This window comes from Saccopteryx bilineata, chromosome 5 (assembly GCF_036850765.1).
Source record: "Saccopteryx bilineata isolate mSacBil1 chromosome 5, mSacBil1_pri_phased_curated, whole genome shotgun sequence".
NCBI classification, from domain to species: domain Eukaryota; kingdom Metazoa; phylum Chordata; class Mammalia; order Chiroptera; family Emballonuridae; genus Saccopteryx; species Saccopteryx bilineata.
Genome location: NC_089494.1, coordinates 219,055,143 through 219,077,225, shown reverse-complemented (window position 1 = coordinate 219,077,225; position 22,083 = coordinate 219,055,143).

Genomic DNA, 22,083 nt, shown 5'->3' with positions numbered 1-22,083 from the left:
AATGGAAATCAAATATCCATGGAATGGGTTGTTAAGGAAATACAGACACTTGGTACTTTAAGAAAAGTGAAGAAACAGATGTATGCAAATATGTATAGATATAGTGCTATAAATATCAAAGATTTCATATCTAATGGCTGTTATTTTCTAAACAGATAGGGGAGATCTGAAGCAAACATAAGAGATACAATATTTATTCCAGACAGAAAGAATATAGTTAAGGAGGAAAATTGGATGGCAATGATAGTGGATGTTTAAGTTTTAAAATCTCAAACTGTCAGTAAAGCTAGTGTTTTCTGTTATTTATTTTTTGTTGATAATATTCTATTGCTCAAGGGCATGCTAAGTAAAGGTAGATAGATGAGTTTATTCAGTTGAATAGGAGAGAAAATAGGTAGAATTAGAACATAGTTGAAAGTATTTTTAAGAGAGTGATAAAAATGTTCTATGATGGGCTTGGTTAGATACTCAGTTGGTTGGAGTGTGTCCCCATGTGCCAAAGTTGGGGGTTCAATCTCTGGTCAGGGCACCTACAGACTCACCAATCAATGCATAGATGAGGGGAATGGCAAATCAATGTTTCTCTCTCTCTCTTTCTTCCTTCCTCTTTCTCTAAAGTCAATTAAAAAAACAAACAAACAAATTTGGATAATGTAAGTTACGAGAGGCATCAGTAACTACAGTAACTATAAAAAACTGTGACTGATACTAATAGGTAAATTACTAAAATATTACATATATTATTTATGGTGAAAGCATGTTATAGCTTACTGACATAAAACATAAAAACACTGTAGAAAAGAGTAAAAAAGAAACCACAGACCTCTATGTTATATCTTACACCGCAGTATAAATCCTATAAGACCAATTATCTTTCCGCTTCTTATATACTCACCATTAAACTTTATCACTTTTAAAATATATGAATGATACATCTGTTGAATTAAATATAGTGAAACCCCTTGTGGGTCCTGCCTCAATAAAACTTTACTTTCCATAGTGGTTGCCTAGAAGTCCTACAACAATAAAAAGTGAAAAGGACTACAGACTCTTTAATGTTCATTAGATGAGGCACCCAGATCCCACTCCTACGGGATAAAGGTACTCAGTCTCCCAGCTGCTGAGAGTATTGGTGGCTAACAGCTCTCCACTAAATTGCTTGCTGGGAGCTTCATTTGGTTGAAGAGGTTACCTTCCCCTAAATTTCTATTCCTTTCTAGAACAGCCCAGTGATTTGTTGATGTGGACATATATGGCCTTGCCCCTCACCCAAATTAGACAAAGTTGAAGGGCTACTCAGTCTCTTTAACTCCTCACCACATAGGCTGAGATCTTTCTGCAACTGGATTGTTGTTCACATTTTTGCTCTTTCTGACTCAAATATTGTTTTTTCAAAAACTTTTGATCCTAAAGCTCTCCAGTGAATTTATTGAATAAAACTCTGCATCTCAAAAAGTTGATTCAAGAAAAGTCAAACCAGTTACTATTAGTTAAAGGACAGGTCAGAAGAAAGCAGTTAGAAAACAGATTCTAAAATGTGATTTTGTGTAAGGTTCACCCCAGTGTTTTTTCAACTACCTGTCCATGAACCAGTCTGCCAGAAATTTTTTGCAGGTCCATGATGTTATATGAAGATTATAGACCCAATGATTTTAGTCAAATTTACTAATGCTTAGTGTGATTTCCGTCTTAACAGTCACCACAATAATTTACCAATTTTCACTGGTCCTCAAGTGTGAAAATGTTAAAAACCACTGGTTTACCAAATGCTTGGCTGACCATGAGGCCCTCCTCAGTAGAAATAGGTGGACCATGCAATAGTAGTGTGTTCGTGAAACTTTCACTCTGGTGAATCATATACCAAGGGGAAGAGATGCCCCCAAGCATAAAGCATTATCAAGCATTTGAGAAACTTATGAGACACAATTATGTAGCATTATATGTTTGAGAAATCAATGCTTTTGGGAAAAACAATGATTAAAGGTAATTAAGCATCCATTAGAAGTTAAGTTTGAACACCAGAGCATCTCCTTTGTAAGATATAGAAAGACTCTAATCTCCTGCATCTGGAGAGAAAAAAAAGATTGGAAAACAAAGGATTGAATTATAAAAGAAGCAACCTAAAAGATTCAGGAATGTTGGGACTCTATTATATCCCTCACTTAATTCTCCAGTCATTTATTCCTTCAAAAATGTAATAGATTCTGAAGGATGTCAATAGATTGCTGCAAAAACAATCAAATTGTTTCCCATTGAAGCTGATATGCCAAATGTTCTGTCTTTGCTATGTCTTTGCTCAATCACATCATTCAGCCTCAGGATGCATTCGTTCACCTGCAAACTGCATTATTATTCATACCAATGAGGAAAAGGAATCATATACAGTTTGCAATGGGCACACTGCGCAACCAAGTACATTTATAGTCTTGCTCCAATTCTAAGTTAACTTGCCTCTGGCTTCTGCTATAGTATATACAGTTCAAAGGGAACTGGCACCTGAGCACTCTATGGAACATCACCCAGTTGCACTATATATATAATGGCTTCATGTTAAAGAGATTAGATAATCAAAAAAGTGACAATACAGTTGTGGCCTTGTTAACACAAATACTTTGAAAGAATACAAAATAATTATAAAATTTCAGGGGCCCATTTCTGGGATTATGGAGAATTAACCAAAAATATAAAGAATAAATTATTACATTCAATTCTTTTCACCACTAAGAAGTAACCACAATGTCTATAGGGCTCCTTTGGTTTCTGGAGGTAGCACATGCCACAGTTAGGGAAATAAAATCGACCCATGTACCAGATGACTCAAAATGCTGGCAGGGCAAATGTAAGGCAAGTGCAAGGTGGCCTAGCATCCCATCCCATTTCACCCACAATGGTACTAGCACTGGTCTCTCAGCCAGTTCAGACTTAGAATGACATAGGTGTCCCTTACAACCAGCATATTAACAAGAAACATGTAAGTATTTTTCAGCAGATAAATTCACTAAGAATATGAAAAGTGAAAGAGATTATAGCTGTACTACTGAGGCTGTTCATGTTCTTTTCTGGTTCCATATAAATTTTTGGAGTATATGTTTTATATCTTTGAAGTATGCCATTGATACTTTAGTAGGAATTGCATTGAATTTAGAGATTGCTTTGGGTAATACAGACACATTAATAATGTTTATTCTTTCTATCCATGAACACAGTATATGCTTCCACTTGTTTGTCTCCTCCTTGATTTCTTTTATCAATGTTTTATAATTTTCCAAGTACAAGTCTTTAACCTCCTTGGTTAAATGCACTCTTTGGTACTTTATTTTTTTTGTTGCAATCATGAAGGGGATTGTTTCCTTAATTTCTCTTTCAGACAGTTCATTGTTGGTGTATAAAAATGCCACTGATTTCTGAATATTAATTTTATATCCTGACACCTTGCTGAATTCATTTATCAGGTCTGGTAGTGTTTTGACTGAGACTGTAGTTTTCTATGTACAGTATCATGTCATCAGCAAATAATGATAGTTTTACTTTCTTCTTTTCCAATTTGGATGCCTTTTATTTCTTCTTCTTGTCTGATTGCTGTGGCTAGGACTTCTAGGACTATGTTGAATAAGAGTGGTGAGAGGAGGCACCCCTGCCTTTTTCCTGATTTTAAGGGGATTGTTTTTTTATTTTTGCCCATTGAGTATGATATTGGCTGTGGGTTTGGCATAGATGGCCTTTATTATATTGAGGTATGTTCCCTGTATTCCCACTTTGCTGAGAGTTTTCTTCGTTAATGGGTGCTGGGTTTTATCAAATGTTTTTCTGTAACTATTGATATTATCATGTAATTTTTCTTCTTTCTTTGTTTTATGTTATGACTCATGTTGATTAATTTGCAAATATTGTACCAGCCTTGCCTCCCAAGGATAAATTCCACTTGATCATGATGTATGATTTTTTTCATGTATTGCTGGATTTGGTTTGCTAAAATTTCATTTAGAATTTTAGCATCGGCCCTGGCCAGTTGGCTCAGTGGTAGAGCATCGGCCTGGTGTGCGGGGGACCCGGGTTTGATTCCCGGCCAGGGCACATAGGAGAAGCGCCCATTTGCTTCTCCACCCCCCTCCTTCCTCTGTGTCTCTCTCTTCCCCTCCTGCAGCCAAGGCTCCATTGGAGCAAAGATGGCCCAGGCGCTGGTGATGGCTCCTTGGCCTCTGCCCCAGGCGCTAGAGTGGCTCTGGTCGCAGCAGAGCGACACCCCAGAGGGGCAGAGCATCGCTCCCTGGTGGGCGTGCCAGGTGGATCCTGGTCGGGTGCATGCGAGAGTCTGTCTGACTGTCTCTCCCATTTCCAGCTTCAGAAAAATACAAAAAAAAAAAAAAAGAATTTTAGCATCTAAGTTCATCAGGGATATTGACTTATAGTTTGTTTGTTTGTTTTATTTGTGTTGTCTTTGCCTGGTTTTGGAATCAGAATTATGTTCGCCTCATAAAAGGAGCTTGGAAGTCTTCCCTCCTCTTGAATTTTTTGAAATAGCTTGAGAAGGATGAGAGTTAGTTCTTTGAATATTTAGTAAAATTTGCCTGTGAAGCCATCTGGCCCAGGACTTTTGTTTGCTGGGAGTTTTTTGATAAGTGTTTTAATCTCAGTTATGATAATCAGTCTGTTTAGCTTTTCTGATTCTTCCAGATTGATTTTTGGAAGATTGCATGTTTCAAGGAATTTGTCCATTTCACCTAGGTTGTCTTATTTTTTGGCATACAGTTCTTCATAGTATTTTCTTACAATCTTTTGTATTTCTACTATGTCGGTTGTTAGATCTCCACTCTCATTTCTAATTTTATTTATTTGAGCCTCTCTCTTTTTTTCTTGGTGAGCCTGGTTAAAGGTTCATCAATTTTGTTTAACTTTCCAAAGATCAGCTCTTGGTTTTAGTGATCTTCTGTATTGCTATTTTTTTTTTTTTTGCTTCTATGTCATTTATTTCAATTCTTGTCTTTATTATTTCCTTCCTTCTACTTCCTCTGGGCTTTACTTGCTGATCTTTATCTAGTTCTTTTAGATGCATGGTTAAGTGGTTTATTTGACCTTTTTCTTGTGACTTAAGGCATTCCTGTAATGCCATGAACTTCCCTCTCAAGACTGCTTTTGCTGTGTCCCATAAATTTTGAGTTGTTTTATGTTCGTTTTTATTGTTTAAAGAAAATTTTTGATTTTTTCCTTGATCTCATTGTTAACCCATTCATTATTTAATAACATGCTATTTAGTCTCTAAGTGTTTGAATGTTTTTTAGTTTTCCTATTGTAGTTGATTTCTAGTTTCATGGCATTGTGATCAGAGAAGATGCTTGATATGACTTCAACCTCTTTAAATTTATTGAAACTCATTTTATATCCTAACTTGTGGTCTATCCTAGAGAATGAACCATAAGCACTCGAAAAGAATGTATATTCTGCTGCTTTATGGTGAAAGGTTATGAAGATATCTATTAAAACCAGTTGATCTAGTGTGTCCTTTAAGGCTGCTGTTTCATTGTTTATTTTCTGTCTTGAGAATTTATCCATTGATGTTAGTGGCATATTAAAATTCCCTACTATTATAGTATTGCTGTTGATCTCACCCCTTTTTTTTTTATCTCACTCTTTATGTCCATCAAAATCTGCTTTATATATTTAGGTGCTCCTATATTAGGTGCATAGTTATTTATAATGGTTATATTTTCCTTTTGGATTGCTGCTTTTATCATTATGTAGTGACCTTCTTTATCCCTTACTATATATAGCCTTTGTTGTAAGGTCTTTTTTTTTTTTCAGATATAAGTATGCTATCCTAGCCTTTTTTTTTCTTTCCATTTGCATGAAATACTTTTTTCCAACCCTTCACTTTCAGTCTATGTATATCTTTTATTCTGAGGTAAGTCTCTTGTAGGTAGCATATGAACAAGTCCTGTTTTCTTATCCAATCATCTACCCTATGTCTTTTCATGGGAGCATTTAAGCCTTTTACATTTAAAGTTATTATTAATATGTAGTTGTTTATTGCCATTTTGTTATTTAATTCTACAATCCTTTTTCTCGATTTTTTTCCTTTGCTCTGTTTACAGCAGGCCCCTTACATTTCTTGAAGAATTGGTTAGTTGTAATGAATTCCTTGGGGTTTTTTTGTTTTGTTTTGTTTTTTGTCTGTGGAGCTTTTTATTTCTCCTTCAATTTTAAATGATAACCTTGCTGGATAAAGAAGTCTTGGTTGTAGGCTCTTATTTTGCATTACTTTAAATATTTCTTGCCATTCCCTTCTAGTTTCAAGTGTTTCTGTTGAAAAATTGATGTCATCATTATAGGGCTTCCTCTGTAGATAATTGAGTTCTTTTCTCTTGCAGCTTTTAGTATTATTTCTTTATCTCTTAACTTTAATATTTTAATTATGATGTGTCTTGGTATAGGCCTCCTTGGGTTCCTCTTTAATGGCACTGTGTGTGCTTTTTGAACTTGTGTGACTTTTACCTTCATCAGTTTAAGAAAGCTATCAGCTATGATTTCTTCAATCAGGTTCTCTATCCCTTGTTCTTTCTCTTCTCCTTCAGGAACCCTTATGTTACAGATGGTGTTTCTCTTCATGTTGTCACAGAACTCTCTCAGTTTCCTCAGACTTTTTGAGCCTCTTTTTTCTTTGCTGCTCTGCTTTTGTGATTTTGTTTATCTTGTCCTCTAAATTGCTGATTTAATCCTTTGCTTCATCCTCCTGCTGTTAATTCTTTCTAGTGTAGTCTTTATTTCCGATATTGTATTTGTCATTTCTGACTGGTTCTTTTTTATGATTTCAATGTCCTTTTTCATGTTTGCTATTTCTTTATTTAGGTGTTCATTGTGTCCATCTGTTGTTGCTCTAAAATCCTTGAGCATCCTAACAATCATTATTTTAAATGCTGCATCTGGTAATTTGGTTACTTCCATCTCATTTAGTTCTTTTTCTGGGGATTTCTCTTGTTGATTCATTTGGATTGCATTTCTCTGTCTTTCCATTTTTTCTGTGTAGACTACTCCTTTGGGTATGCTGTTTGAATAGCTAGCTGGGTCTAGAGTTTAAGTTGTCTGCCTTTAGTATCAGTTGTGTTGTTTCTAGATCTTCTTGGATTGATATCATCTGTTATTTGTAATCTGTTGTGGGCTACTTGTCAGCAGCTACTGCTCTTTTTGTTGTTTGTGTCAGTGATTTCTGTGCTGGGTAGTGTGGGAGGGGCCAACCTGTCTATAAGGATAAGCTTCCTCCTGCTTAGGGCTGTCAGCAGCTCCACAAAAGCTACAAGCTCTGAAAGATTTGCCTCCACTTTTCAGTTTTTCCACCTCCTCTTGCAGCTGCCTCATCTTTCCAGAGTCTTCTGTTAAAAGTCTGTAGTGTGGGCCTGACTGGCATCACCTGACCAAGTCCCATACAGAATGCAAGTTTTTTGGGTTAGGGCAGCTGAGGTTGGGAATACAACTTTAATGGGACCCCCTACTTCAGGAGTCCCTTGGGAAGTAGCTCAGTACAGGGATTGTGGCTTCTACTTCAGGACCTAATTCTTCAGCTTCAGCTGGAAACTTGAATTTTATTTCTCCTCAACAAGGTGAGCTGTGGAAAAGTCTGAATTTTCTTGAATTCCTCTTTCTGGTGCCTTTTACTGTTGGCTGTTTGGCCCAGCAGGAATCCAGGGGTTAGGGCAGGTAGTGAGCCTGTTTCTTGGCTCCAGTTGTCACTCTATCCAGACTTTTTTTACAAACCTCAGTAGAGTGTGGCCACAGGATTGCAGTAGGTGTGACCTCTGAGAATCAGAGGTGGGGTCTGCCAGCCAGCTCTCTGGGGGTAGGGTGCATTCTCAGCACTGGAGGGGTATGTGTATCTTGGGTCTCCCTGGAAACCTGAGTCACTGACCCGCCCCCTCCTTTCTCACCTTTCAGAATGACCCTAAGCCCTGGCTGCAGCTGGAGGGATTTCTGGAGCTGGTGCAATTGCCTTTACTCAGGCTGGTACAGGACTAAGGAAGTGCCCCCCTTTGAAAATGTCCACCTCAGTATTAGAGAATGACTTAGCACAGGTGTTCTGGTCACCATCACCGTGTCTGTCCCTGGGCCTCCAACTTTATACTTTCTCCTGCATCTCCAGTCCTCACAGCTCTCTCTCCCCCAGAGCCCCAGGTAAGGGGCTATGAATGAGTTGTTCGCATGGGCCCTTTAAAACTGAACCTGTGTGTGAGAGCTCTGTCTCTTTCTCATAGACAGAAACCCGGTTCTTTTCACAGATAAATGCTATCTGGTTGCCTATTCTAGGCTCTGGGGTTCTATTTTGGGGCTCCATCCCTGTGCTGAGGACCCACACTTCTCAGGGAAACCCACCCCACCATGAAAGTCCCACTGGGCCACCACTGGCTCCTGGGAGGGGGCAGCCCTTTTGCATCTCCACCCTTCCTACCAGACTCAGTGTGACTTCTTTGGTGATCCTTGATTATAGATTCTTCTAAGTTTAGTCCAAAGTTGTTTTTTTACAATGATTGTACTTAATTTGAGTTGTAATCCAATTTGGTTCTGGGAGATGGCAGTTGGAATGTCTGCCTACTCCATTACCATCTTGGAATCTGGTCAGTAAAACATATATTTTAATTACTATTGTTTGCTATTATAATATCTTGTCTAAGGTACTATATTAAAATTTGTAGTCACCAATCTTATTTATGAGGTGATAGTCTCTAAAAAGTAAAATTTATACTGAGTCTATGAAATAAATTTTTATAAGGATAGGAAGAAACTCTTATATGTAATTCAAAAGTGCAAATAAGAAACTGAAAATTAGAATGTGTATCCTTACTTGTTTTGTGTAAAGGATAAAAGATAGTAGTTTGGCTCATTGTTTTTTTAATGAGCAGTTGTGATTCTAAGATTCAGAACTACTACCTGGACTATCAAATCACAGCAGTATTTGCCTTTGAAGTATGAATCTAAAACTTAAAAGAAACATTAATTTTTTAATGATCCTCATATGAAAAATAATAATAACCTTATAATAAAAAAGTAGTTGAAAAAGTTTTAAGAGAGAAATGCAAGAAGACTCTTTAGATATTTAACACATTGTTTTTTAAAAGGTCTTGATGACAATTCATTAATATAAATTGATGGATATTGTAAAATGTTTACAACAACAACAAAAATAACTCTCCAAGGAACAAGGATCTTGTATTTGGGAATAATCTCACCTAGGAAAGAATGAACTTCTCTTAATTTTAATTGATATAAGTAAAGAAAATATTCTCTATCACAATGCAATGCTCTGTTTTTCTGATTCCATCTGGTTTAAGCTTGTGTTTTTTCTATGACCTCCTGCTCTGTCTTGTGGATGGGCATGTTAGTCATTAAAGGGATTCTGCTTCCAATTTGTTTTCCAAAAAGAGCTACTTTCCTTTCCACTTCCCTTGCATTTTCTTAAGATGGATTTGATAAACCATAAAGCATCCACCTTCTTGATTGGAGCCTTCTCAATCAATAACCCATCCCTTACCCAAAACTAATATTTTGAATTTTGGCCTTTTAAAGCATCAGGCACATGGACTTTAGATTGGTAATACCATTTCTTATAAAAGGGGTATAATAGAATGTTCTCATTTTCAAGAATAAAACATATTCAATGTTTTCTAAGATACCTTATAACCCTAAAAGTTGGTAATACTATACATTAATATATAAATGGCATATAAGTAAACCACTTGCAATAATAACTCATTTCCATATACCTATGTCTAACTCATAGTAATTTAATTAAAATATCATTAGCATACATTATCTCAATGAAAAAAATAATTTTATTAATTTTTAAAGATAATATCATTTTAAGGTATGTGCTTTTAAGCTAATCTTTTATAGATAAAAAACAAAAATTATGTCTTGATGTTAAAACCTGGAAGTAAATTATTTGGTTCTTAAAAATGATTTTATGGTTTTCTTAACTTCTATGGCAAGTGATTTTGGTCTTTATAGTAAATATATAAACCATGAATTTTCATTTATATGAAGGTAATAGAAGAATAAGTAATGTCTTAAAATAAGATAGCAAGAGAGAGGGGTATTACTTATAGTAGATATTTTAAAACCTATAAGAGACATGATACTTAAGTAGAAATATAATTTTGTGATAACCAGTTATTAAATTCAAGGTAACAATTTTCTCACAGTGATGGATATTTATTTTAATACTCATTTTTTTAAGTTTTAAATTTTATTATGTAAGTTCACTACTAAAAGTATTTTTTGTACAAATGTGAAATATCACATCTGTCTTAAATGAATTAGGAGATCATCTACATTGAGAGAGACATACATAATTATACATTTTAAAATAAACTAGTAACATTACTTTTTAGCAGTATTCTACATACTTTGGAGGAATTTTCAATTGAAGTATCAATTTATTTATTTTTTTGAATGGAAAGGATGTGCAATAAATTGCTTTACTAATGAATTTTTAAACAGTTAACAAAATCACAATGATGCCTTTCAAATATTTTCTATATCTATATTTCTTTCCAAAATAACTCACATTTATTTATGCATTAGATTAAAACAAAAAAAGTTAAGGTCATTCTCAGGAACAGCTAAAACTTGAGACAGAATATCCTTGCTGTTTGAAAATGAAAAACAAAGTATCTGAAGAAGCTATTCATAGTGAGAGCAGCTTTATAGAAAAACTATTATGTGAACAAGTTGCATTTCTTGGCATTTTATGGACTGAGTGAAAGTTTGCAGCCTGTAAATCAGTACCATTTTTTTATATAAAAAAACCTGAAATATATATTATAACAAGAACAAATTAGTTGTACTTGCTTTCATTACTCCAAATCATCTCTGAAATACGCTGTTATATTTGATACAATAATAAGATATTTTTAGGTGTTATGTGTTTTGGATATTCATTTTTATTAATTTTATGTAAAGAACATTACAGTGCTTATGTAAATATCTAAACTTTTTGGAAATGAATCTTTTTTTTTTAATAATTTTATTTTTTTAATGGAGTGACATCAATAAATCAGGATACATATATTCAAAGATAACAAGTCCAGGTTATCTTGTCTTTCAATCATGTTGCATACCCATCACCCAAAGTCAGATTGTCCTCTGTCATCTTCTATCTAGTTTTCTTTGTGCCCCTCCCCCTTCCCCTTTCCCTCTCACTTTTCTCCCTCCCCCCGTAACCACCACACTCTTATCAATGTTTCTTAGTTTCACTTTTATGTCCCACTTACGTATGGAATAATGCAGTTTCTGGTTTTTTCTGATTTACTTATTTCACTTCGTATAATGTTATCAAGATCCCACCATTTTGCTATAAATGATCCGATGTCATCATTTCTTATGGCTGAGTAGTATTCCATAGTGTATATGTGCCACATCTTCTTTATCCAGTCATCTATTGACGGGCTTTTTGGTTGTTTCCATGTTCTGGCCACTGTGAACAATGCTGCAATGAACATGGGGCTGCATGTGTCTTTACATATCAATGTTTCTGAGTTTTGAGGGTATATACCCAGTAGAGGGATTTCTGGGTCATAAGGTAGTTCTATTTTCAGTTTTTTGAGGAACCACTCTACTTTCTTCCATAATGGTTGTACTACTTTACATTTCCACCAACAGTGTATGAGGGTTCCTTTTTCTCCACAGCCTCTCCAACATTTGCTATTACCTGTCTTGTTAATAATAGCTAATCTAACAGGTGTGAGGTGGTATCTCATTGCAGTTTTGATTTGCATTTCTCTAATACCTAAAGAAGATGAGCATCTTTTCATATATCTGTTGGCCATTTGTACTTGCTCCTGGGAGAAGTGTCTGTTCATGTCCTCTTCCCATTTTTTTATTGGATTGTTTGTTTGTTTGTTGTTTAGTTTTATGAGTTCTTTGTATATTTTGGATATTAGGCCCTTATCTGACAGGTGTTTGAAAATATCAAGAAATGAATCTTTTAACTAGCAATAAAGCACAACAAAAATGATGTGAAAACTAATATCACACCTGTGTAAAAATTACTTGACTTTTATTTAATATACAAAAATTATATTTTTTGCAAGCTGTGCGTCCTGTCAATGTTAATCAAGACTTAGGATATATATGTTATTACAACTTTAAATCTTGTATTCTTTGAAAATGTATCTCATAAAAATGTGTGAAATCTTTCTTTTGATGAAAATTGAAGGGAAAAATCAGCTAACATTAATTATTCTTATTTTTTCAACAATTTATTTTTTAATTTAATTTATTAGAGTGACATTGGTTAATATAATTATGCAGATTTCAGGTGTTCAATTCTACAACACATCTTTGTACACTGTACTGTGTGTTCAAACTCCCAAGTAAAGCCTTAATCTATCTCTATTTATTCCCCTAACCTTCCTCAACCTCACTCCACCCCAACAAATACCACACTGTTGTTCATCACCACGAGTTTTTTATTTTAATTTTTCCCCTTTTTTGCTCTATCTCCTCACTGACATCACCCAACTCCTCTTCACACAGCTTCCAGCCTGCTCTCCAAGTATGTCTTTCTTTTGCTTGTTAGTTTATTTTGTTTATAAGACACAAATATGAGTGAAATTATATGGTACTTTTCTTTATTTGACTGGCTTGTTTCACTTAGTAAACCTAAGTATTAAATTTTGGTATACCAATAACTTTAGCTAAGATTAATTTTAATTATGTTCTGAATATAACCAGTAATTGATTATTTCTGTTTTTTAAATATTATTTATGTTACATATATATAACACAAACTATAGTTATTTATAAATATTTTCAGTGACATAAAATCTTCTATATCTATATAATATTTAAGTATCTTACAGTATTTTATGTCTAATATTTATAAATATTTTTAAGATTTTGACAATATACATAAAAAATTACATAATAGCAGAGAAAAGTGATTGGGAACCATAAAGGATCCAAAAAGCCAAAGTACTGCTAAGTAAATCAAGGCTGGAGACATCACAATTACTGATTTGATTCAGTATTAAAAAGCTACAGGAATCAAAACAATATTATTCTTGCATGAAAATAGGCGTGTAGATCAATGAAACAGATTCAAGAGTTCAGAAATAAGCTGACTTATATAGTTAACTAATATTTGTCAAGGGAGCTAAGAAAATGCAATGGGGAAAAGATGGTTTCATCAATAAATGGTGTAGAGAACACTGGAAAACTACCTTTAGAAGTATAATATTAGACAACCTACCTTAAATCACTCAAAGGTTTTAACTCAAAATGAATTAAAGACTTTCATGTATGACTTGTAAATGTAAAACTACTATAAGAAAACATAGGAAAAGAGTTTTTGACATTGGTCTTGGAATAGAATTTTTAAATATGATACCAAAGTTGCAAGCAACAAAAACAAAAATTAACAAGTGAAAGTACATAAAACTAAAAGGTATTTTGCACAGCAAGAGAATCAATCAGCAAAATTAAAAGACAACCTATGGAAAAGAAGAAAATATTTGCAAACCATCTAACTGACAAGAAGTTAATACCTAAAATATATAAAGGACTTATATAACTCAACAGCAAAAAAAATCTGATTAAAAATGGGCAAATAATTTGGAAAAACATTTCTAAAGAAGACATATAAATAACAAACAGGAACATGAACAGGTGCTCTACAGTACATTGTTAACCATCAGGGAAATGAATATCTAAACCATAGTAAGATATCACCTCATACTTGTTAGAATGTTCATTATAAAATAGACAATAACAATGTTGGCAAACTGTGGAGAAAATAAAATCCTATTTATTGTTGGTGGGAATGTAAATAGGCACAATTATTGGAGAAAATATTAAAAATAAACTACCACATGATCCAGTAATCTCACTTTTAAGTTTGTATTTAAAGAAAAAGAAAACCTATCTTAAAGAGATAATTGCACCTCCATATTTATCACACAGTATTCACTATATCCAAGATAGAAAAACTACCTCAGTGTCTACCCAAAGAGGAATAAATACATGAATGGATAATAAGGATACTATATATACATAGTATATATATATATATATATATATATATATGTGTGTGTGTGTGTGTGTGTATATATATATATAGTATATCCATATATCTATATAAATAAAAATGTAAATGTTCATTTGTTCAAAATCTTAAATCCCCAAAAGTTCTTCACCGATTGCTTTGAAATTTTGACACAGCATTGCATTCAAATATGCACGTGTTTTTATGTTTTTACATGCCTGCTATTATATAGATGTCACACCTGTGACCGGTAAAAACATGCTTCTTTGAAAAACAGCACCATCTGTTGGACATAAAAGCAATACACACTATACTAAATATTTTACAATTTCATTTCAATGTATGGGAGAAATATAAATCACACATGGCTGAAGATATTTTCCATCGAATACACAAGGAAAATTCAAATATGAACATGGATTTCAGAGCAGAAATCTACAACAAAGGGTTGATAATGATTGAAGATTTGTGCTGAGAAATAACAAACAAAATTCTCAATCAATTGGGAATGCCATCACTGAATCAATCTGCTGCTGCTTCATTCAATGAAGAATTGCATTGTGAACAAAATTACAACATGGGTGATCTTTTGTCGTATGTGTAATATAAATATTCCTAAGCTAACACTTGAGAAAAAAGGCATTTACGATCAAATAATGCAAACTGTCAATAACGGGGTAGGAGAAATCTTCTTTTTAGATGTGCCAGGAGGAACTGTTAAAATGTTCCTAATTAGATTGATTTTGGCAGCAATTCGATCCCAAAATCACGTAGCCTTAGCTCTTGTGTGGTGCGGAATAGCTGTGACATTGCTACCAGGTGGAAGAACTGCTCATTGCACTTTGAAATTGCCATTGAACATGCAATTCATTGAAACTCCCACATGCAACATTTCCAAAGCATCCAGCATAGAAAAAGTATTGCAGAAATACAAACTTAATTGTTTGGAATGAATGCACAATGGCACACAAAAATCACTCGAGGCTCTTGATCGATCATTGCAAGATCTGTGTGGAAACATCAGACCGTTTGGGAATGCATTAATATTGCTTGCAGGAGATTTCAGGCAAACATTACCTGTAATTCCTCAATTGACACCAGTAGATGAAATAAATGATTGCCTGAAATACTATACTTTGTGGCAACACATAAAGATGTTAAAATGAACTACAAATATGCGTGTCCAGCTACAAAATGATCAATCAGCTGAGATATTCTCACATCAATTGCTGGAAATTGGGAATGGAAAGGTGCTGGTGGATCTGACCTCGGATGAGTTTTATTGCCTCATTACTTCTGCAATTTACAGACGGCAAAAGAAGAATTGGTTGAAAAAGTATTTCCCAATATTCAAACCAATTATAAGAATCACAATTGGCTGAATGAATGAACTATTATTGTGGCCTAGAACAAAGATGTCTATGAACTTAACAATATTATTCAGTCTAACATTCAAAGTGAGGCAGTCACATACAAGTCCGTCGACACTGTTGTGGAAGCAGATGAAGCGGTTAATTATCCAACAGAATTTTTGAATTCATTCTATTTGCCAGGGATGCCACCGCATGTACTGCAATTGAAAATTGGCGTGCCAATATCATGTTGCAAAATATCAACCAGCCAAAACTTTGCAACAGCACGAGGCTTGCAGTAAAAAAAATTAATGAGCAATGTCGCAGAAGTAATTATCTTGACAAGACCTTTCAAAGGTGAAGATGTTCTCAATCCTCGCATTCTTATGATTCCAACGGATATGCCATTTCAATTTAAGAAATTGCAGTTCCCAATTCTATTGGCATTTGCAATCACCATCAACGAAGCTCAGGGCCAATCTTTAGAATTGTGCAATTTAGATCTAAAATGAATTGCTTTTCACATGGACAATTATATGTTGTGTGTTCTAGAGTTGGCAAACCAGACAATCTCTATATCTGTACAAACAATGGAACAGCAAAAATATTGTGTACCCATAAGCATTATGAAATTAAACATATTAGAAACGTGCACTTTCTCTTTTCTTTCTTTCCCATCTAACCAGACTGAGCCACAGCAACGCGTGGCCGGGTACAGCTAGTATACCATATATATGAATTTTTGTTTTCTTTTTCTTTCTTTTTTTTTTTGTATTTTTCTGAAGCTAGAAACGGGGAGGCAGTCAGACAGACTCCCGCATGTGCCAGACCGGGATCCACCCAGCACGCCCACCAGGGGGTGATGCTCTGCCCATCCGGGGCGTCGCTCTGTCAGGACCAGAGCCACTCTAGTGCCTGGGGCAGAGGCCAAGGAGCCATCCCCAGCGCCCGGGCCATCTTTTGCTCCAATGGAGCCTTGGCTGCGGGAGGGGAAGAGAGAGACAGAGAGGAAGGAGAGGGGGAAGGGTGGAGAAGCAGATGGGCGCTTCTCCTGTGTGCCCTGGCCAGGAATTGAACCCGGGACCTCTGCATGCCAGGCGGACGCTCTACCACTGAGCCAACCAGCCAGGGCCATTTTTTTTTTTTTTTGCAATTTTTCGAAGCTGGAAATGGGGAGGCCGTCAGACTCCCGCATGTGCCCAACCGGGATCCACCCAGCATGCCCACTAGGGGGCAATGCTCTGCCCATCTGGGGCATTGCTCTGTTGCAACCAGAGCCATTCTAGCACCTGAGGCAGAGGCTATGGAGCCATCTTCAGTACCAGGGCCAACTTTGCTCCAATGGAGCCTCAGCTGTGGGAGAGGAAGAGAGAGACAGAGAGGAAGGAGAGGAGGAGGCGTTTCTCCTGTGTGCCCTGGCCAGGAATCAAACCCGGGACTTCTGCACACCAGGCCAACGCTCTACCACTGAGCCAACCGGACAGGGCCTGGATTTTTGTTTTCATTGACCTACTCAGTTCAACTGATAAAGTACAGTTGACTCACAAATTTCAGTTGGTCCATTCAGTTCAAACCAATGTGGTTCAAATGTTAACTGTATTATGTATTTATTCAGCTACAAAAAAAGAGGGACAAAATTCTGTCTCCTGCAAGAACATTAATGGACTTTGAGGGCATTATGCTAAGTGAAATATATCAAATAGAGAAAGACAAATACTGTATGTTTTCACTTATATGCAGTATCTAGAAAAAAGACTCATAGAAATAGAGTAGAATGCTGGTTGTCAGAGGCAGCAGGGTGGCAAAAATTTGATAAATAAGATCTAGAGATATAATGCTTGGCATGGCTTTATAATTAACAGTACTGTATTATATACTTGAAAGTTGTTAAGTTAATAAATTTTAAATGCTATCAACATGTGCAGAAATCATAATTATGTGAGTGGATGGTAGTGTTGACTAATCATGTTGTAATAATTTTATAATATACACAATCTAATCATCACACTGTACACTTTAAACTTATATATGTCATGTCAATAATACCTCAGTGAAGCTGAAATAAAATACTACATTAAACTTAAAATAAACCTAGTTGAATATATTTTAATATATTTTGATAACTTTATTTAATGTATATGTATGCATATGAATTATACAATAGTAAGTACCTTTAAATAACTTCAATTCTTTCTCTTTAGTATAAACCACCAAGTAAAGATTATGAAAAGCTAGAATTCATTATGTGATTATGGTTGATAATATTGTAAAGTCTTTGTATACATTAAGTATTTTAGATTTTACAACAGGTGTTGATTAAACATTATTATTATTCACATTTTTTGGATGAGGAAACAGAGGCATAGAAAGAATAAATCATTTTTTTGTCACATAACTAGTTAGTGCAAGACCAATAGTTAAAGCTAAGCCTTCTGGCTCTAAATCATACATGCTTAACCCTTGGGATATTATTTTTCTTTGATCATAGAAGCTATGCTACTATTTACAGTAATAAAGTGTTTTACTTTTTAGTTTTAAAAAGTCTTTACTTGCCTTCCAAAAATGAAGTAACATCTGAAATAAGCTGAATACTGAAATTTTAGTGCATTACTTTGAAATTTCTTTGATAAAGTTTACTTGAGATAAATATTATATGTGATTACCGGCATCACCATGAACAAAGAAATTTCACTTCACATCACAGTATTCTGTAAAGGTCCTTTTCAGTTTTGAAAAAGTGAAATTGAATTTAAAATGAATTCCAAGTCATATGGTTTTAATCATATTAAATTTTACACTGAATAGCTGTCAAATATATTAAAGATTAACAATAAAATACATTCAAAATGCTTGTTTGTCAAATATATATTAATGGAATTCTCCACATGAATTATTGCATTGTACAATTTAAAGGAGATAAGAATTATTGAGAATTAAATATTAAAGACATAATGTAGAGGGTTAAACTTAGATAAGAAATAAGTCAAATAGCAAGAAACATATTAAACATTCTGAGAAAGATGGAGGAGAAAGAAAGTATCAAATGCAAGATGTGATTTATAAAAGTAGTTACAAAATAGTCACAGAGATATGATGTCTAGCATAGGAAATATAGTCAGTAATATAATAACTATGTACAGCATCAGATGGGTACTTTAAATATTGGGGGAGGATATTTTGCAAAATATATGTATGATTATCTAACCACTATGAGGTACACTTGAAGCTAAAACAAGATCGTATTGAATGTAAATAGTAACTGAAAAATAAATAAACAAAACAAAAACAGAAAAATATGGCTATCAGACATCTACTAATCAAAACAGTAAGATTTTTAGAATTATATAGATTGTTAGAACTAATTTTAGGTCACTAGTAAATTGAATTGTGTAATTCCCAAAGATCTGTAGCTTCCAAAATATCCATACCATTTTTTAATAATAATTAAATAAAACCCTTTTCATAGCTGCATTTGTGGGAAATTCGGTATATTTTAATGCAGTCTATTTTATCTTTGTTATTACTGATAGATATTCAACTTTAAAATGTCATTTAAATTACTTTCTTTAGTGATTCTGTATTTGTTCCGGGGATAAAAAGATTCCAAAGCTAATGCTTATTTTAAATGACACTCTTAAACTGGCATAAGGTATGCAGTCAAAAAGAGCACTGAGTGCATTACAAAACATGGCTCTAAATATCCTTGCCAGAAAACATGAAAGAACAAGAAGGGAAAAATAATTTCAACATGAAGTTGCACACTTTGCATAACTCAAAGACAGATAATGCCAAATTGCAAAATAGCAGTAAGTAAAAAGTGAAATATCACCGAACTGCTGTGTGTAGCATCTTGGTCTGTCATTCCACTTCAGCCCAGCTGCACAGTGCTGAGAAGAGCAAATGCAGACAGAGAATCTGCAAAGAGGACAGAAGAGAGACTAGTAAAGAGCCCTGAGCATGATTTGGAATAACTACCAGGAAGATTAAGCCCAATGTTTCTAAATCAGAAACACTGCAAACGTGTCTAGACACAGTAGAATGCTATACAGGGAAAGGATTCAAAGTATCAATTACTTAAAAAGGTACAGTTTAAAGCTATAGGTGCTATTTAAAGAGGCCAGTCAAATTTTAAAGGATGGCACAATTTAAACACCTGCTGTTGTAACACATAGATGCTATGGGAGTAAAATTACAAAAGACATAAAAAGCATCCTTGTCTGACCAGGTGGTGGCAAAGTGGATAGAGCGTTGACCTGGGACACAGAGGACCCAGGTTTGAAATCCTGAGGTTTCCGACTTGAGCACAGACTCAATCGTCTTGAGTGCAGGCTCACCAGCTTGAGTGCAGGGTCACTGCTTTGAGCGTGGGATCATAGACATGACCCCATGGTCGCTGGCTTGAGCCCAAAAGTTGCTGGCTTGAAACCCAAGGTCGCTGGCCTGAGCCCCATGGTCACTGGCTTGAGCAAGGGGTCATGGGTTCAGCTGAAGGCCCCTGTCCCTGGTCGGGCACATATGAAAAAAGCAATTAGTAAACAACTAAGGTGCTGTAAAAAAGAATCGGTGTTTCTTATCTCTCCCCCTTCCTGTCTGTCTGTCCCTATCTGTCCCTGTCTCTGTCTCTCATTAAAAAAAAGCAGACAAAAAAATAACCACACACATTGTTTAGCAATTGGGGGGAAAAGAAGGGACAATTTAGGCATTGAGAGACAAAAATAAACCACCATCTATTTGGAGTTCTCATAAAATCTCCCACATTAACAAACTTTTAAAAACTATGCTAAACTAATTAGGCTTTGCTATCCTGACAGAGGAGAATAACAGTAAACTAATCATCTTTGCCACACTCCATTATCATAAAAATCAATAAGAGAAAAATAAAGTATTTATGTAGTTAGCGCAGAAAACCTAGAAACAAAATTCTGAACACATCTAAATGAGGAAGACTACCCAGTGAAAAACAAAGTCTTATATTTAGGTCTTTGGTCCCTTTTGAATTAATTTTTATATATAAGAATAAACTGCATCCAATTTTATTCTTTTGCATGTTGCTTTCCAATTTTCTCAAGGTTGCTTTGGCTATTTGGGGTCTTTTGTGGTTCCATATAAATCTGATGATTTTTGTTCTATTTCTTTAAAAACTGATATTGTGATATTAATGGGGATTGCACTAAATTTGCATATTGCTTTGGGTAATATGGTTATTTTAACTATGTTAATTGTTCCAATACATGAACAAATATATTTTTCCATTTTATTGTGTCTTTTTCAATTTCTTTTAATAATGTTTTATAGTTTTCAGTATATAAGTCCTTTATATCCTGGTAAATAGCATAGAAGAAAACATAGGTACTAAACCTATAGACCGTGCAAGTAGATAAATTTTATGAATTTGACTCCCCAAATCAAGGGGAGTAAAGGCAAAAATAAATAAATTGGATTATATTAAACCAAAAGGCTTCTGCACAGAAAAACAAAAAAATACCAAACCTAATAAGAAACCAAAAAAGGAGCCAACAGAATGGGAAATAATATCTGCAAATGACAGCTCTGACATGGGGTTAATATCCAAAATATATAAAGAACTCTTACAACTCAACACTAAACCAATAAATAATTTAATTAAAAATGAGCAGAGAACTTGGATAGACACCACTCCATGAAGACATACAAACATCCGACAGATATATGAAATTATACCCATCTTCACTAGCTATCAGGGTAATGCAAACGGAAATTATAATGAGATATACCTTACACCTGTTAGATGGGCTATCATCAACAAGATAGATAATAACAAGCATTGAAGAGGTTGTGGGAAAAAAGCAACTCTCACTCACTACTGGTGGGAATGTAAGCTGGTACAGCCACAGTGAGAAACAGCATGGTGGTTCCTTTAAAATTTAAAAACAAAGTTATCATATGGTACAATAATCCATCTTCTAGGTATCTACCCAAAACACTTGAAAATATTTGTTTGCAGACATATACATCCCCATTTTATCACATTATTCATGGTGGCCATGACATGGAGATAGCCAAAGTGTCCTTTGATAGAGAATTAGACAAAGAAGATATGATACATATATACTCTGGAATACTACTCAGCCATAAGAACAGATGAAATACTACCATTTGTGACAACATGGATGAACCTTGAAAATATTATGCTAAGTAAATTAAGACAGTCAGCAAAAGCTAAGAACTGTATGATTTCACTCATATTTGGGCTATAGAAATGAAACTCATAGACATAAACAATAGTATGGTGGTTGCCAGAAGCAGGGATGTGGTAGTGAATAAACTGAGGTAAATATAAGGTGACAGAAGATAGTTTCGTTTTAGGTGATGGGTATACAATACAAGATACACATCATGTACCATGGAGATGCATACTTGAAACCTATGGGAGCTTATTAAACAATGTCAACAAATTAAATTTAATAAAAATAAATAAGTGCAATTAAATAATCAAGAACTCCCCAAAATATAAATAAATCTCCCAAACACAGTTAAGTACACTCAAGTAAGCATCGATTATATGTTAAAGTATATAGAATAAAAAATTCCAGCCTGACAAGGTGGTGGCACAGTCACAGAGGACTCAGGTTCAAAACCTCAAGGCTGCTGGCTTGAGCACTGTGTCACTGGCTTGAGCATGGATCCTAGACATGACCCTATGGTCACTGGCTTGGTCCTAAAGGT